This window comes from Anolis sagrei, chromosome 2, assembly GCF_037176765.1.
Source record: "Anolis sagrei isolate rAnoSag1 chromosome 2, rAnoSag1.mat, whole genome shotgun sequence".
Classification (NCBI taxonomy): domain Eukaryota; kingdom Metazoa; phylum Chordata; class Lepidosauria; order Squamata; family Dactyloidae; genus Anolis; species Anolis sagrei.
The window spans coordinates 10,077,235-10,094,071 of NC_090022.1; the positions used below are offsets into that span (position 1 = coordinate 10,077,235).

Genomic DNA, 16,837 nt, shown 5'->3' on the forward strand with positions numbered 1-16,837 from the left:
CTTTCCAGTCAGTGGGGAAAACCTCTCTTCACATTGATGAGAATTAGTTGGGTGATAATATATGAGATTCCCATTGAAAGGTGATGCTTAGTCTGTCCCAAGGCCTCCCACAGTGCTGCTCTGATCACAACATTGAACAGGATGTATCTTCCCCAAATAGTTGAATGCTTGTGAGGCAGCCCTGCACCTGAAGGGGTCAAGGAAGGGTTAAGGGGAGGGAGGTTGGATTCCTAGAGAGGAAGGAAGGAAGGAAGCCAGGGAGGAGGAGGCGCCCAGTCCTCCAGAGTCTTGCCTTGACCACCACCTCCTCCTCTCCTTGGGCAGCCTTCCTCTCCTCCTGGGAGTCTCATTCCCAGATTCCCTTCAATGGGCTGAAAATCTGTACTTGCTGTTGTCCTGTTAGTAGTGAAACAGAATCCCTTAAATAACAAAGGGAGATGCTATGCTTGCTTTTGCAGGCAGGGAATGTTTTCAAGCTGTAGAGGATTGAATCTGTGAATACAGAGAGGGGTGAGTGTAGGTACCTACATGTCCTTGCAGGCAAACTGAATGGGCTGTGGTTGAAAAACCAAGTACTGCAATGTAATGGTTGGAAAGATCTTCGAAAGAGTGGAGATTTCATTGAATCAAGCATCACGTTAGTTTTCATTACAAGAAAGATTTATGGATCATGTGGCGTCAGTGGCACGAATCATGGGGTGATTCAATGTGGGTTGGGACTGAAGGGGAGCTCAATGGGAGGCCAGGTGGGTCTGGGGTCTGGAGAAGCAGAGGACCAAGGGGAAGGAGGGCCCAGCATTGCCTGGCTCTGAAATAAATAAAGGGCTTGTCTTTTTAATTCTCGAAGAAAAATCCTCCCGAAGCCTGTTGTCTAATTCTGCCTTTCTTTCACAGAGGAAATGTGATTTTTGGCTGAGAATTTTGGAGAAGAACCTGTTCAGGGATTTTTTTCCCTTGAGAGAAGAAGGAGGAAAGGCACCTTGGACACAGTTTGCTTCTTCATCAAAGAGTGGTTCCAACATGGAGAGACCCAACTCACCTGGACTTCTCGGTACAAGCTGTTTTTTAACTAGGTTCTTGTGGGTTTTTTTCGGGCTATAGAGCCATGTTCTAGAGGCATTTCTCCTGACGTTTCGCCTGCATCTATGGCAAGCTTCCTCAGAGGTTGTGAGGTCTGTTGGAAGTAGGAAAAATGGGTTTATATATCTGTGGAATGGCTGGGGTGGGGCAAGGAGCTCTTCTATGCTGGAGCTAGGTGTGAATGTTTCAGCTGATCACCTTCATTAGCATTTGAAGGCCTGCCTGAGCCTGGGAAAATCTCTTGCTGGGAGGTGTTAATCTGTGCCTGGTTGTTTCCTCTCTGTTGTTTTGCTGTTGTAATTTTGGAGTTTCACCTTCATGGTCTCTTCCTTTCTGTTGAAATTGTCCACATGCTTGTGGATTTCAATGGCTTCTCTGTGTGGTCTGACATGGTGGTTGTTGGTGTGGTCCAGCATTTCTGTGTTCTCAAATAATATGCTGTGTCCAGGTTGGTTCATCAGGTGCTCTGCTATGGCTGACTTCTCTGGTTGAAGTAGTCTGCAGTGCCTTTCATGTTCCTTGATGCGTGTCTGGGCGCTGCGTTTGGTGGTCCCTCTGTAGACTTGTCCACAGCTGCATGGTATACGGTAGACTCCTGCAGAGGTGAGAGGATCCCTCTTGTCCTTTGCTGAACGTAGCATTTGTTGGATTTTCTTGCTGGGTCTGTAGATAGTTTGTATGTTGTGTTTCCTCATCAGCTTCCCTCTGCAGTCAGTGGTTCCCTTGATGTCTGGCAAGAACACTTTTCCTCTGGGTGGATCTTCGTCTTTATTCTCGTGGCTTGTTCTTGGTAAAGAGTAAAGATTTTACCAGGTGTGCTAAACTATCTATCTATCTATCTATCTATCTATCTATCTATCTATCTACACACACACACACAAATATACCAGTGCCCTGCTGCAGTATGGATTCAGGGCACCACCATGAATGCATCAATAGGAGCATAGTGTCAGAACTAGAGAAGTAATGCTACCCCGCTATTCTGCCTTGGTTAGACTACACCTGGAATATTGTGTCCAATTCTGGGCACCACAATTGAAGAGAGATGTTGACAAGCTGGAATGTGTCCAGAGGAGGGTGACTAAAATGATCAAGGGTCTGGAGAACAAGCCCTGTGAAGAGCGGCTTAAAGACCTGGGCATGTTTAGCCTGGAGAAGAGAAGGCTGAGAGGAGATATGATAGCCATGTATAAATATGTGATATGAAGTCACAGGGAGGAGGGAGCAAGCTTGTTTTCTGCTTCCTTGGAGACTAGGACGCAATGGAACAATGGCTTCAAACTACAAGAGAGGAGATTCCATCTGAACATTAGGAAGAACTTCCTGACTGTGAGAGCCGTTCAGCAGTGGAACTCTCTGCCCCGGAGTGTGGTGGAGGCTCCTTTGGAAGGTTTTAAACAGAGGCTGGATGGCCATCTGTCAGGGGTGCTTTGAATGCAATATTTCTGCTTCTTGGCAGAATGGGGTTGGACTGGATGGCCCATGAGGTCTCTTCCAACTCTATGATTCTATGATTCTATGATTCTATATGCAATGGCATCGTACAGTGGTTCTCAACCTGGGGTCCCCAGATGTTTTTGGCCTTCAACTCCTAGAAATCCTAACAGCTGGTAAAGTGACTGGGATTTCTGGGAATTGTAGGTCAAAAACATCTGGGGCCCCCAGGTTGAGAACCATTGGCATAGTAAAATGAAGTCCCTTATTATCAAGGTTTGCGTATGGGAGGAAGTTTGGAGGAGGTCTATTTCCAAGGTGTGGATGTTTGAATTCATGGGTACAGAGAGGTGATTGTATGTTCATGCAGATACAGGTAGAGTGAATGTTCTGCCATTTTGCTGTGATATAATGTAATCTAATGATTTTGAAATGAGTGGAAACCATCATTTAAGCAAACATCAAGGTAGTTTTCGTTTTTCAAAAAGTGGCTTATAGATAATATGACAACAGTTGAAGAAATCACGGAGGAATAGTCTGAGTTGGGACTGGGGTGGATATGTGATTTATTTTTAATGTTTTTGCTAGTCTTCCTAACAGTAACATCTTGTCTTTGGAGACTTCTAGAGCAGAGCCTGTTCAGGGATTCTCATTTTCTGAGAGAAGAGGGAGGAAAAGCATCTTGGATCCAGTTTGATTCTTCATCAAAGAGTGGTTCCAACATGGAGAGACCCAACTCACCTGGATCTGAAGCAGGACTTGGGAGCATTGAGGCATCCTGGGGAAAAACTACACATAAGTCCCAGAGTGTGGACCTTTATAGCTCGGACACACAGTTCCAGCGCTTCAGGCATTCCTCCTACCGAGAGGGCGAGGGACCCAGAGAGGTTTGCAGCCGCCTCCACTCTCTCTGCCGCCAGTGGCTGAAGCCAGAGCAACACACCAAGGCGGAGATGCTGGACCTGGTGATCCTGGAGCAGTTCCTGAGCATCCTGCCCCCAGAGATGGGGAGCTGGGTCCGAGAGTGTGGGGCAGAGACCTCTTCCCAGGCGGTGGCCCTGGCGGAAGGCTTCCTCCTGAGTCGGGCAGAGGACGAGAAGCAGGAAGGACAGGTGAGAGCATTGCCTCTTTGTGTCACTCACCTTGGGATTGATATATAGATTAAATGTACATCCCGCCTTCCTTCCAAGATGGGACTGATGTGATGAATAAGGTAGTCCCTGCTCCCTTGGCCTCTTCTCCCACCTGCTCCATATCCACTGTAAGCTCAATTGTTGCTCTACTCAATATGTTGATCTCCAGATACAACATGGAAAATGATGGGAGAGGAAGTGTGGCATTTGTTTCAAACTAGATTGCCATATCAGAGTTATTCTTTTAAAAAATTCTCTATGTCTGTGATATCTTTGAACTGTCTCCATACTACTACTACAATACTCTATGCTCTTCCATGTGAGAGTTGGTAAATGTAAATAAACATAAGCAGAAGCTTTACCACAGTATTTAAACCAAGATATACCCTGCAGTATAATGAAATATCACTCAGGCTTATGTAACAAGTCACAGCCTCTTTACTTCAGTTCAGAAGTTCAAACAGTACAACAATATGTACAACAGTTACTCTGAATTCAGGCAGAGAACAGAGGAATGAAATAGTCCTTTTAAAATAGTCTTTAAAATATGCCTCATTGCCATAAAATGATCAGTCTTCAAGATAGTTGGCAGCCAGCAATCCCTTCGCTGTCCAAAATGAGAATGGCCTTTAGTCTCAGCAGCAAGCCAGAGGCAGCAGCCAATCAGAACTCTGGTTCCTGGCACGCTCTGCCAATCAGCTGTTGACACCTACCTCACCAGTTAACCCACCATATCATGTCATCCTTTTCCAAATCCTCCCATTCCAGGCCCAAAATGGCTGCACGGAAGCCCACCCTGATGTTCCTCAATCAGAGAAGCCTCCACCAGGCCCCACCCAGAGCCCCCAGCAGAAGGAGCCCAAGCAGGAAGGAGATGGGGCGGCAGCCTTGGAAGGTAAGAAGGAGCCCTTTGGGGTGTTTTCCTGTTTTATGCTGGTGTAGGTTCCCCCTTGGGATTGTGGCACATCCCAAATCAATTGGCGATTGAAATTTTACACATCCAGGATCATTTGGCCTTGAGATGAGTATATATTATTATTATTATTATTAATAATAATAATAATAATAATAGTCTTTATTTATACCCTGCCACCATCTCCCCCAGGGGACTCGGGGTGGCTAACATGAGGCCAAGCCCGATAGATATAGGCATTCGGTTTCGAAAAGTGTATGTGATTTGCTGTTTTCTTTCTTGCACTGCTTCTCCATTAGCTGGAAGTTGAGAAAGTTCAGCCCTTCAGTATTTTCCCAGGTGGGACCTGAAGCTCAGATGAGGCCTGAAACTGAGCTGGAAGACCAACAGGCAACAAAGAATAACGTTAGTCCATTGAAATACCAAGCCTAGGACTAGTTTCGATTCAAGCTACTTAAAGCACTGCTGGTGATAAAATGGCCTAAACTCCAAAATCTTACATATTCCTGGGCTGGAGAATGCTTCTGTCTTCATAGGGTCATTTCCTCATAGGTTTCTTTTTAGGACTGCGATTGTCACCTCTGAGACATGTTTATGTTTTCAGCTTTCCACCCCTTGGTCTCTTTCCCAGGGGCTGGAATGGTGTTATTGCCGAATACACAGTCATTTCTTCCGCTTTGTGATGGAGTGGAACTGAATCAGGTAAGCAGAAGGATTCCTGGGAGAGGAGGAAGGGAGCTTTATTTATATACCGCCCTATCTCCCCGAGGGGACTCAGAGCATAGAATCAAAGAGTTGGAAGAGACCTCCTGGGCCATCCAGTCCAACCCCCTGCCAAGAAGTAGGAATATTGCATTCAAATCACCCCTGACAGATGGCCATCCAGCCTCTGTTTAAAGCTTCCAAAGAAGGAGCCTCCATCACACTCCGGGGCAGAGAGTTCCACTGCTGAACAGCTCTCACAGTCAGGAAGTTCTTCCTCATGTTCAGATGGAATCCGAACATTCCACTTATGCAAAATAATACAAAAACAAAAATAGAATCATAGAAACCAAGAGTTGGAAGAGACCTCATGGGCCATCCAGTCCAACCCCCTGCCAAGAAGTGGGAATATTGCATTCAAATTCAATACAATATAAAACAAAAATATGTTTTATATTGTTATATATATTAACATAAACTGTTAACACAACATATATATTAAAATCAATCCTCTTCTTCATGCAAGGTAGGCTGCCAGGGGCCAAGATTTCAATAAGGGGCCTGGGCTGTTCAGAATGGGCTGGGCCAAGGCTAGTGCAAGGAGAAGGGGAAAATGGGGCTGGCTGAATGCTACAGTGCAAGGATTGGTCTCAGCAATGGCCCTTCTAGGGGACCGAGGCACTCAATTCCAGGGCCAATTAAAGGACTATAAAAAAGGTCTGGCCCGGAAGAAAAGGTGCCCTCAGAGGACAGGGAACTAGGGAATGGATGGGGTACAAGGCCAAGTCCTAACTGTTGGACCAAGGGGTTGAGACTTGAGACTAGCCATTATCAAAGGCCTGAGAAACCACCAAGTCTTCAAGTTCTTACGGAAGGACGTGAGAGTTGGGGCCAGCCTTATCTCCTTGGGGAAGGCATTCCAGAGGCAGGGGGCCACCACAGAGAAGGCCCTCTCGTCCCCACCAACCAGACTTGAGACGGTGGTGGGAACGAGAGGAGGGCCTCCCCGGTGGATCTTAGTGCCGGTTCAAAGAGCGAGATGCAATCACAGAGATAGGCAGGGTGCGAACTGTTTAGGGCTTTTTAGGTGCACTGCTGAACAGCTCTCACAGTCAGGAAGTTCTTGCTAATATTATTTATTTATTTACTTACTTACTGCATTTGTATACCGCCTTTCTCAGCCAAGGCGGTTTCCAACAAAACAGGACACATAATGTCATAAAACAAGTTAAAACATGAAAACAGTAAAAACAACAGTAATAATAACAACATTAGCGTCTCCTTATTATCAAGCATTGTCCAGTTCCATCGTCAAGTCATTCAATTTCCTATGTCATTTACTCTGCATTTGTGAACGCTTGCTCAAACAACCACGTTTTAACTCGCCTCCGAAACGTTAGTAGGGAGGGAGCCAATCTGATCTCCCTAGGGAGGGTGTTCCATAGGTGAGGTGCCACCACTGAGAAGGCCCTGTCTCTCGTCCCCGCCTGTAGTTTGAAGCCATTGAGAAACAGAAAAGATTGAACCAACAGGAATGTAAATCATTTCAAAGAGATTCTTGTAATTCTTTTTCTTGATTTCCCTGATGTGAGAAGGAAATGTGTCCTTTTTCCACCAGGGCCCAATCGCCTTTGAGGACGTGGCTGTCCATTTCTCCCTCAAGGAATGGGCTCTCCTGAATCGTGATCAGAAAGCCTTGCACGTGCAGATCATGGAGGAGATTCATGGGATGGTGGACTCTCTTGGTAAGGCTCCCTCACTAATGGGGATTTCTATCTCAAAATGCAGGATCCCAATCAGCAGCTCCCTGGCGGAAGTAATTTCTGAAATCATCCCAATCCCTGAGGGTCCTCAAGGCAGGGCTTATGGTAGAAATATATGACATATATCTTAGTCTTTCTGATACAGAGAAAAATCTCCCTTCTTTTTCTCTCATCTGATTTGATATTTCAAGGTTTTAGAAACTATTACAGCTTCTCCTCTTGATCTAAACCTCCTTTTGGAACCTCCTTAGGGCCTCAGGTTTTTGTGTTTTACTTCCTTCGTGTTTTACTTCCTTCATGGTTGATATCATGGTTGCTGCTGCGTTTGACTGATTGGACCGTTGAATATTCCACTCTCCGTCTAAAGATCTGAGAAGGGCTTAAAGGAAAACTGAGAAAACAAATGTAAATGATGAAAATGATAGAATTGTTTTTAAAACTTAAAGTATTTTAAGACATTTAATGAGAATTACAATATTTTCAAAAGAAGCAAAACCCGATACATGGAAGGATATTTGGTAAAACAAATTAGATGCCCAAACCTTCACGAAGAATAATGTATTCACTTGATTCCTGAGCAACTGCAATGTTAGCACCAATTTGGATTTGAGTGGGAAGACTTCCATAACTGGAGTCAAGTCCAAGCATACCGCACGCAATTGCCACAACTGGACTCCTAGAAAGTCTTTCAAGAGTGATCACCCCAGATCATTCTTTCTCTCCCTCCCTCCCTGCCCCCCCCCCCAATGAGAGAGTGTGAGAGAGAGTGGGGCAGGAAGAGGGAGAAAGCAGATTGGCAGGAGAGAGTGGCCGAAGAATGGATCATCACAAAGAACAAACTTCCCCTGGATTCAGATACACAGACTCATAGAATCATAGAATCAAAGAGTTGGAAGAGACCTCATGGGCCATCCAGTCCAACCCCATTCTGCCAAGAAGCAGGAATATTGCATTCAAATCACCCCTGACAGATGGCCATCCAGCCTCTGCTTAAAAGCTTCCAAGGAAGGAGCCTCCACCACACTCCGGGGCAGAGAGTTCCACTGCTGAACGGCTCTCACAGTCAGGAAGTTCTTCCTAATGTTCAGATGGAATCTCCTCTCTTGTAGTTTGAAGCCGTTGTTCCGCGTCCTAGTCTCCAAGGAAGCAGAAAACAAGCTTGCTCCTTCCTCCCTGTGGCTTCCTCTCACATATTTATACATGGCTATCATATCTCCTCTCAGCCTTCTCTTCTTCAGGCTAAACATGCCCAGTTCCCTAAGCCGCTCCTCATAGGGCTTGTTCTCCAGACCTTTTATCATTTTAGTTGCTCTCCTCTGGACACATTCCAGCTTTTCAATATCTCTCTTGAATTGTGGTGCCCAGACTTGGACACAATATTCCAGATGTGGTCTAACCAAAGCAGAATAGAGGGGTAGCATTACTTCCTTAGATCTAGACATGGCTATACAACCTTATTTTTCCTCCCAAGGCAGGCAGACTAGCCTTTGCATGTCTGAAGGCTAAGCTCTCTTTCTACGCCTCTTCTCCCAGCACACAAACAGCCCCAAGCCTCAGTCTTTCACAAGAGGGTGACCAGCAACATAATATGTTAGGCCAGAGTGAAGAGAGGGGAGGCCAAGGGACACTTCCATCTTGTGTCCTGTGCTATTCTAATAAATCTATATAAATAAAAATGTAAGGTTCGTTTGTGGGATTAACAGAACTCAAAAACCACTGGACGGATTCACACCAAATTTGGACACAAGACACCTAACAACCCAATGTATGTCCTTCACTCAAAAAAAAAAAGATTTTTGTCATTTGGGAGTTGTAGTTGCTGGGATTTATAGTTCACCTACAATCAAAGAGTATTCTGAACCCCACCAATGATGGAATTGAACCAAACTTGGCACACAGTTCTCCCATGGCCAATAGAAAATACTGGAAGGTTTTGGTGGGCTGGAAGGTTTTGGAGTTGTAGTTCACCTACATCCAGAGATCACTGTGGACTCAAACAATGATGGATCTGGACCAAACTCTACACGACTACTCAATATGCCCAAATGTGAACACTGGTGGAGTTTGGGGAAAATAGAATCTTGACATTTGGGAGTTGTAGTTGCTGGGATTTATAGTTCACCTATGATCAGAGCATTCTGAACCCCACCAACAATAATACTATGCTAATAATATAATATATTGTATGTAATGTATACCTTGTAAGCCGCTCTGAGTCCCCTTCGGGGTGAGAAGGGCAGCATATAAATGTCGTAAATAATAAATAAATAAATAAATGTTCTGTGTTCTGTTCTTATGAATAATTGGGGTTCGGGATTTTTTGTGCGCTGGGAGAGGCAGATAGCAATAATCAGCCTCTCTCTTTCAAGTGGTAAGAGTGTCATTCAAGATAGTCACAACTGCAGACCTCTAGCTATTTCAGATTGAGTCCATCTTTTTGAAACTCTCTGTATGTTTATTCCACCCTAAAGGTTAGGAAATCACTAATATATTGACTGCCACTTCCTTAAATTCTCATATGTGAAGAAGTTTCATCTCACCTGTAAACGCCGGGAAGAATTATACAGATATTGGAACCAGAGCAATTGGCTGAACAAAGGGACAGTCCGCAGAATGGTATTTCCAAGAAGGCTCTGTGATTGCGGCATTTGGATTACCACCAGCTCTTCCCTCTGGTGCACAGTCTTCTCACTCCTGATAAACCGGGATGGTTAGGAGGCAATATCCACTCTCTCCAGGGTGGTGTTACGTAGATGTCATTATATCTGGTCGAGTTCTGCAGACATTGCTTTTTTGTTCCCTTCTCTGCCTTCATCATTGGTCTCCTCTTTCCCTTTACAGTCACTATCAGGCAAAACCGTAACAATCTCTGCAGCACTGGGAAATTAGATTTGGGACCTTCTACGTTGGAGCAGAAAAATCCAACCTTAAGTGAACCTGGGAAAAGAGAACTGGAGGTTGGGGAGAGAAATAAAAAGGAGGGAAGGATTGTTAAATGGGTGGTAGCAAGGTACTATTTTAGCTAGAGAAAAAGGCAAGCATTTGAATGTAAGGGAAAAGGCATCGATTCCCCCAGAAGAAGGAGACTGAATAAAAACTAAGGCTGGGCTGAAGAACAGGTAGCCTCGGGAGCATATTTTATTGATCTCTCCCTTAGAGGCTCCAGGCAGTCAAACAGTGTCCATCTTTACCAAACAAGGGGTGGGGAGAGGACAGCAGTTATGTCTTCTTTTCTTCCATATCTATGTTATTTTAAGGATAATTTCAATCTCCTTCTTACACCATTTCCCTAGAGTCCTTATCACTCACACTGAAGAATGGTTGTTTCTGTCCTCCTTCTTCACAGCAGATAACTGGAACACCAAACACAGGAAGCATTTGGGACACAATGCGGGATTTCCTAGACGCCAGCAAAGCCACAGAGAAGATGGAGGTTCTGCCAGAGAAAGTCCCTACAAATGCAATGCATGTGGTCAGTGCTTTACCCGAAATATGGCACTTGTGCTTCACAAGACACTCAGTGCTGGGAAAAGCCATTTGAAAGGGAAAGTATCTGCAAAATGTGTTGCTGATTACAAACTGTCAGGTCTGAGCCATGAAAAAATCTTTGAGGGAACTGAGAATCTCATAAACCAGGAATGTTGGAAATGTTTAGCTGACAGTTCACAATTGATGAGGCACAAAAGACTCCACACAAGAGAGAAGCCATACCAATGCGAAGAGTGTGGGAAATGTTTTGCTGTGAGTTCAGCCTTAGAGACCCACAAAAGACTCCACACAGGAGTGAAACCATACCAATGCCAGGAGTGTGGGAAATGTTTTGCTCGCAGTTCACATTTGGTGGGCCACAAAAGACTCCACACAGGAGAGAAGCCATACCAATGCCAGGAGTGTGGGAAATGTTTTGCTGACAGTTCAACCTTGGTGAGGCACAAAAGACTCCACACAGGAGAGAAACCATACCAATGCCAGGAGTGTGGGAAATGTTTTGCTCGCAGTTCACATTTGGTGGGCCACAAAAGACTCCACACAGGAGAGAAGACATACCAATGCCACGAGTGTGGTAAATCTCTTGCTGACAGTTCAGCGTTGGCGAGGCACAAAAAACTCCACGTAGGAGAGAAACCATACCAATGCCTGGTGTGTGGAAAATGTTTTACTGACAGTTCATCCTTGGTGAGGCACAAAAGACTCCACACAGGAGAGAAGCCATATCAATGCCAGGAGTGTGGGAAATGTTTTGCTGACAGTTCAGCCTTGGTGAGGCACAAAAGACTCCACACAGGTGAGAAACCATACCAATGCCAGGAGTGTGGGAAATGTTTTGCTAACAGTTCACATTTGGTGGGCCACAAAAGACTCCACACAGGAGAGAAGCCATACCAATGCCAGGAGTGTGGGAAAGGTTTTGCTGACAGTTCAACCTTGGTGAGGCACAAAAGACTCCACACAGGAGAGAAGCCATACCAATGCCAGGAGTGTGGGAAATGTTATGCTGTGAGTTCAGCCTTAGAGAACCACAAAAGACTTCACACAGGAGAGAAGCCATACAAATGCCAGGAGTGTGGGAAATGTTTTGCTCGCAGTTCACATTTGGTGGGCCACAAAAGACTTCACACAGGAGAGAAGCCATACCATTGCCACGAGTGTGGTAAATCTTTTGCTGACAGTTCAGCGTTGGCAAGACACAAAAAACTCCACGTAGGAGAGAAACCATACCAATGCCTGGTGTATGGGAAAGGTTTTGCTGACAGTTCAGCCTTGGTGAGGCACAAAAGACTCCACACAGGAGAGAAGCCATACCAATGTCAGGAGTGTGGGAAATGTTTTGCTGTGAGTTCAGCCTTGGTGAGCCACAAAAGTCTCCATACAGGAGAGAAGCCATACCAATGCCAGGAGTGTGGGAAAGGTCTTGCTGACAGTTCAGCCTTGGTGAGGCACAAAAGACTCCACACAGGAGAGAAGCCATACCAATGCCAGGAGTGTGGGAAATGTTTTGCTGTGAGTTCAGCCTTAGAGAACCACAAAAGACTCCACACAGGAGAGAAACCACACCAATGCCAGGAGTGTGGGAAATGTTTTGCTCGCAATTCACATTTGGTGGGCCACAAAAGACTCCACACAGGAGAGAAGCCGTACCAATGCCAGGAGTGTGGGAAATGTTTTGCTGACAGTTCAACCTTGGTGAGGCACAAAAGACTCCACACAGGAGAGAAGCCATACCAATGCCAGGAGTGTGGGAAATGTTATGCTGTGAGTTCAGCCTTAGAGAACCACAAAAGACTCCACACAGGAGAGAAACCATACCAATGCCAGGAGTGTGGGAAATGTTTTGCTCGCAGTTCACATTTGGTGGGCCACAAAAGACTCCACACAGGAGAGAAGCCATACCAATGCCAGGAGTGTGGGAAATATTTTGCTTCCAGTTCAGCCTTGGTGAGGCACAAAAGACTTCACACAGGAGAGAAGCCATACAAATGCCAGGAGTGTGGGAAAGGTTTTGCTGACAGTTCAACCTTGGTGAGGCACAAAAGACTTCACACAGGAAAGAAAGGGTAAAACTGCCAGGAGTGTGGGAGATGATCTACTCAGAATACACCCCATATAGATCGCTGGAGATCACACATAGGAGGGACGCCATACCAATGGCAGGAGTGAGGGAAATGTTTTGCTAACAGTCCACAATTGGTGAGCTACAAAAGAGTCCACACAGGAGAGAAGCCGTGCCAATCCCAGGAGTGTGGGAAGTGTTTTACTCAGATTTCATCTGTCAACAAGCAACATGATAAAAAAAACTGCCTTTGTTTGTAAACATCTGATTTCACACAGGACTGTTTGAGAAGTTCTGCCTAAGACTTGGTAAAGCCCCCTTTCTTGTCATTTAAATCTTTGAGTTTGAGGTCTGGAGCAGCAGAAACAATCTTCCTTTGACAATCCTTCAGAGAGTTCAATATGATTGTCATGTCATCTGTTCTGAAACAAAAGCCCCATATGTACTTCCATTAGCTCTTCCTCTGAGCTTGGTTTTCAGTTCCTCTATCACAATGGTTCTCAACCTGGGGTCCCCAGATGTTTTTAGCCTACATCTCCCAGAAATCCCAGCCAGTTTACCAGCTTGTAGGATTTCTGTGAGTTGAAGGCTAAAAACATCTGGGGACCCCAGGTTGAGAGCCACTGCTCTATCACCTTGAATGCAAATTTCCAGTTTGTGAATTTTGTTATACTTCCTGGATTCCAGAATTGAACACAGTGTTTCTTTTGAGGCCAAGCCACAGAACATAGTTTTTAATTTTTATTATTCATTGTCTTTATGTTTAAATGTATTGTGATGTTTCTTTTTGCTTTATCAATGTATGTTTTTTATGGCATCGAATTGTGCTGATTGTGTATGCTGCCCTGAGTCGCCTTTGGGCTGATATGGGCGGGATAGAAATAATGTAAATTAAATAAATAAATAAATACATACATAAATAAATAAAGATATTTCCACTATTAATATTTCCCTTGGTGTACAATTTGTGTAGTGTAGTATCTCTAGCTAGCATTTACTGGTTGTTTCCTTGTTCCTGGCACACTGCTGAGGCACAATAAATAGAAAAATGGGAATCTTTGTATTATTTTAGATATTTGGATCTATGATAGGCAAAGCGATAATTTGATATGTTTTGCAAAATTCAATCCCTTGGGTTTTGTATTGTAGAGAAATAGATGTTTCTGTGCAGAGTCAAAATCCTGATGTTTGTATAATAAGTACAAGCTTTCCAACACTTTTGAGGCATAGAGACATTTTACTCAAAAGAAATAAATGAAACACCTGGCAGAGGAAAATATGAAAAACATGACCAGAATATGAAATCCAGAAAAAGTGTTCTTCATTGGAACATTAGGGTCGCCCCAAGCCTCAGTCTTTCACAAGATGGTGACCTGCAACATAATATGTTCTGTTCTGTTCTTGTGAATAATTGGGGCTCGGGATTTTTTGTGTGCTGGGAGAGGCATAGAGCAATAATCAACCTCTCTGGGTTGTTGTAGGTTTTTTTCCGGGCTATATGGCCATGTTCTAGTGGCATTCTCTCCTGATGTTTCGCCTGCATCTATGGTAAGCATCCTCCAAAGTGAAGGGAAAAGGCATTGATTCCCCCAGAAGAAGGAGACTGAATAAAGAAGAACAGGGGCTGAAGAACAGGCTCCAGGAAGTCAAACAGTGTCTATGTTTACCAAACAAGGGGTGGGGAGAGGACAGCAGTTATGTCTTCTTTTCTTCCCTATCTATGTTATTTTAAGGATAATTTCAATCTCCTTCTTATACCATTTCCCTAGAGTCCTTATCACTCACACTGAAGAATAATTGTTTCTGTCCTCCTTCTTCACAGCAGATAACCGGAACACCAAACACAGGAAGCATTTGGGACACAATGGGGGCCTTCCTAGACGCCAGCAAAGCCACAGAGAAGATGGAGGTTCTGCCAGAGAAAGTCCCTACAAATGCAATGTATGTGGGCAGTGCTTTACCCGAAATATGGCACTTGTGCTTCACAAGACACTCAGTGCTGAGAAAGGCCATTTGAAAGGGAAAGTATCTGCAAAATGTGTTGCTGATTACAAACTGTCAGGTCTGAGCCAAGAAGAAATCTTTGAGGGAACTGAGAATCTCATAAACCAGGAATGTTGGAAATGTTTAGCTGACAGTTCACAATTGATAAGGCACAAAAGACTCCACACAAGAGAGAAGCTATACCAATGCCAGGAGTGTGGGAAATGTTTTGCTCGCAGTTCACATTTGGTGGGCCACAAAAGACTCCACACAGGAGAGAAGCCATACCAATGCCAGGAGTGTGGGAAATGTTTTGCTGACAGTTCAACCTTTGTGAGGCACAAAAGACTCCACACAGGAGAGAAGCCATACCAATGCCAGGAGTGTGGGAAATGTTTTGCTCGCAGTTCAGTAATGGTGAGCCACAAAAGACTCCACACAGGAGAGAAGCCATTCCAATGCCAGGAGTGTGGTAAATCATTTGCTGACAGTTCAGCGTTGGTGAGACACAAAAAACTCCACCTAGGAGAGAAACCATACCAGTGCCAGGAGTGTGGGAAATGTTTTATTGACAGTTCATCCTTGGTTAGGCACAAAAGAGTCCACACAGGAGAGAAGCCATATAAATGCCAGGAGTGTGGGAAATGTTTTGTTCGCAGTTCATATTTGGTGAGCCACAAAAGACTCCATACAGGAGAGAAACCATACCAATGCCAGGAGTGTGGGAAAGGTTTTGCTGACGGTTCAGCCTTGGTGAGGCACAAAAGACTCCACACAGGAGAGAAGCCATACCAATGCCAGGAGTGTGGGAAATGTTTTGCTGTGAGTTCAGCCTTGGTGAGCCACAAAAGTCTCCACACAGGAGAGAAGCCATACCAATGCCAGGAGTGTGGGAAATGTTTTGCTGTGAGTTCAGCCTTGGTGAGCCACAAAACACTCCACACAGGAGAGAGGCCGTACCAATGCCAGGAGTGTGGGAAATGTTTTGCTCGCAGTGCAGCATTGGTGAACCACAAAAGACTCCATACAGGAGAGAAGCCTTACCAATGCCAGGAGTGTGGGAAAGGTTTTGCTGACAGTTCTCACTTCGTGAGGCATAAAAAGCTTCACACAGGAAAGAAAGGGTAAAAGTGCCAGGAGTGTTGGAAATGCTTTACTCAGAATACACCCCATATAGACCACTGGAGATCCCATACAGGAGGGAAGCCATACCAATGTCAGGATTGTGGGAATTGTTTGGCTAACAGTCCACAATTGGTGAGCCACAAAAGAGTCCACACAGGAGAGAAGCCAAACCCAGGAGTGTGGGAAGTGTTTTACTCAGACTTCTTCTGTCAACAAGCAACATGACAAAAAAAACAAAAAAACAAACCCTGCCTTTGTGTGTAAACATCTGATTTCAATCAAGACTGTTCAAGAAGTTCTGCCTAAGACTTGGTAAAGTCCCCTTTCTTGTCATTTAAATCTTTAAATTTGAGGTCTTGTTCTGGAGCAGCAGAAACAAACTCCCTTTGACAATCCTTCAGAGAGTTAAATATGATTGTCATGTCACCTATTCTGAAAAAAAACCCATATGTACTTCCATCAGCTGTTCCTCTGAGCTTAGTTTCCAGTTCCTTTACCTGCTTGGATCCAAATTTCCAGTTTGTGAATTTCTGCCGGGATTCCAGAACTGAACACAGAGCTTCTTTTGAGGACAAACCACAGGAAAAGATGTTTCCACTACTATTATTTCCCTTGATGCACAAATTGTATTTCTGGCTAGCATTTACTGGCTGCTTTCTTGCTCCTGGCACACTGCTGAGCCACAATAAATAGAAAAATGGGCACCTTTGTATTATTTTAGAATGTGATGTTATATATAATGAGTATTTGAATCTATGATAGGCAAAGTGATACTTTGATATGTTTTGCAATGTTCAATCCTGTGGGTTTTGTATTGTATAGGTTTCTGTATAGAGTAAAAATCTTGATGTTTGTATGAAAAATACAAGCTTTCCAACACTTTCGGGGCATAGAGACATTTTACTCAAAAACAGAAATAAATTCCAAATACGCCCACATTTGAATACTGGTGGGGTTGGGAGGGGAGATTGATTTTGTCATTTGGATGTCGTAGTTGCTGGGATTTATAGTTCACCTACAATCAAAGAGCATTCTGAACTCCACCAATGATGGAATTGAACCAAGCTTGGCCAACAGAAAATACTGGAAGGCTTTGGTGGGCATTGACCTTGAGTTTGGGAGTTGTAGTTAACCCATATCCAGAGAGCACTGT

At 44.4% G+C, this 16,837-nt stretch overlaps 2 protein-coding genes and 1 pseudogene across 2 annotated transcripts in view; 2 read left to right on the plus strand and 1 right to left on the minus strand.

Annotated features, from left to right (window-relative positions):
- The window catches only part of LOC132765774 (zinc finger protein 850-like), a 1,095,673-nt gene that overhangs the window by 497,915 nt on the left and 580,921 nt on the right, over positions 1-16,837 (minus strand). The window lies entirely within an intron of this gene.
- Positions 1-16,837, plus strand: part of LOC137094754 (zinc finger protein 721-like) — a 102,730-nt gene that overhangs the window by 66,116 nt on the left and 19,777 nt on the right. The gene's annotated exons all lie outside the window — the stretch shown is intronic.
- On the plus strand, positions 224-13,521 carry LOC137096256 (zinc finger protein 493-like; annotated as a pseudogene).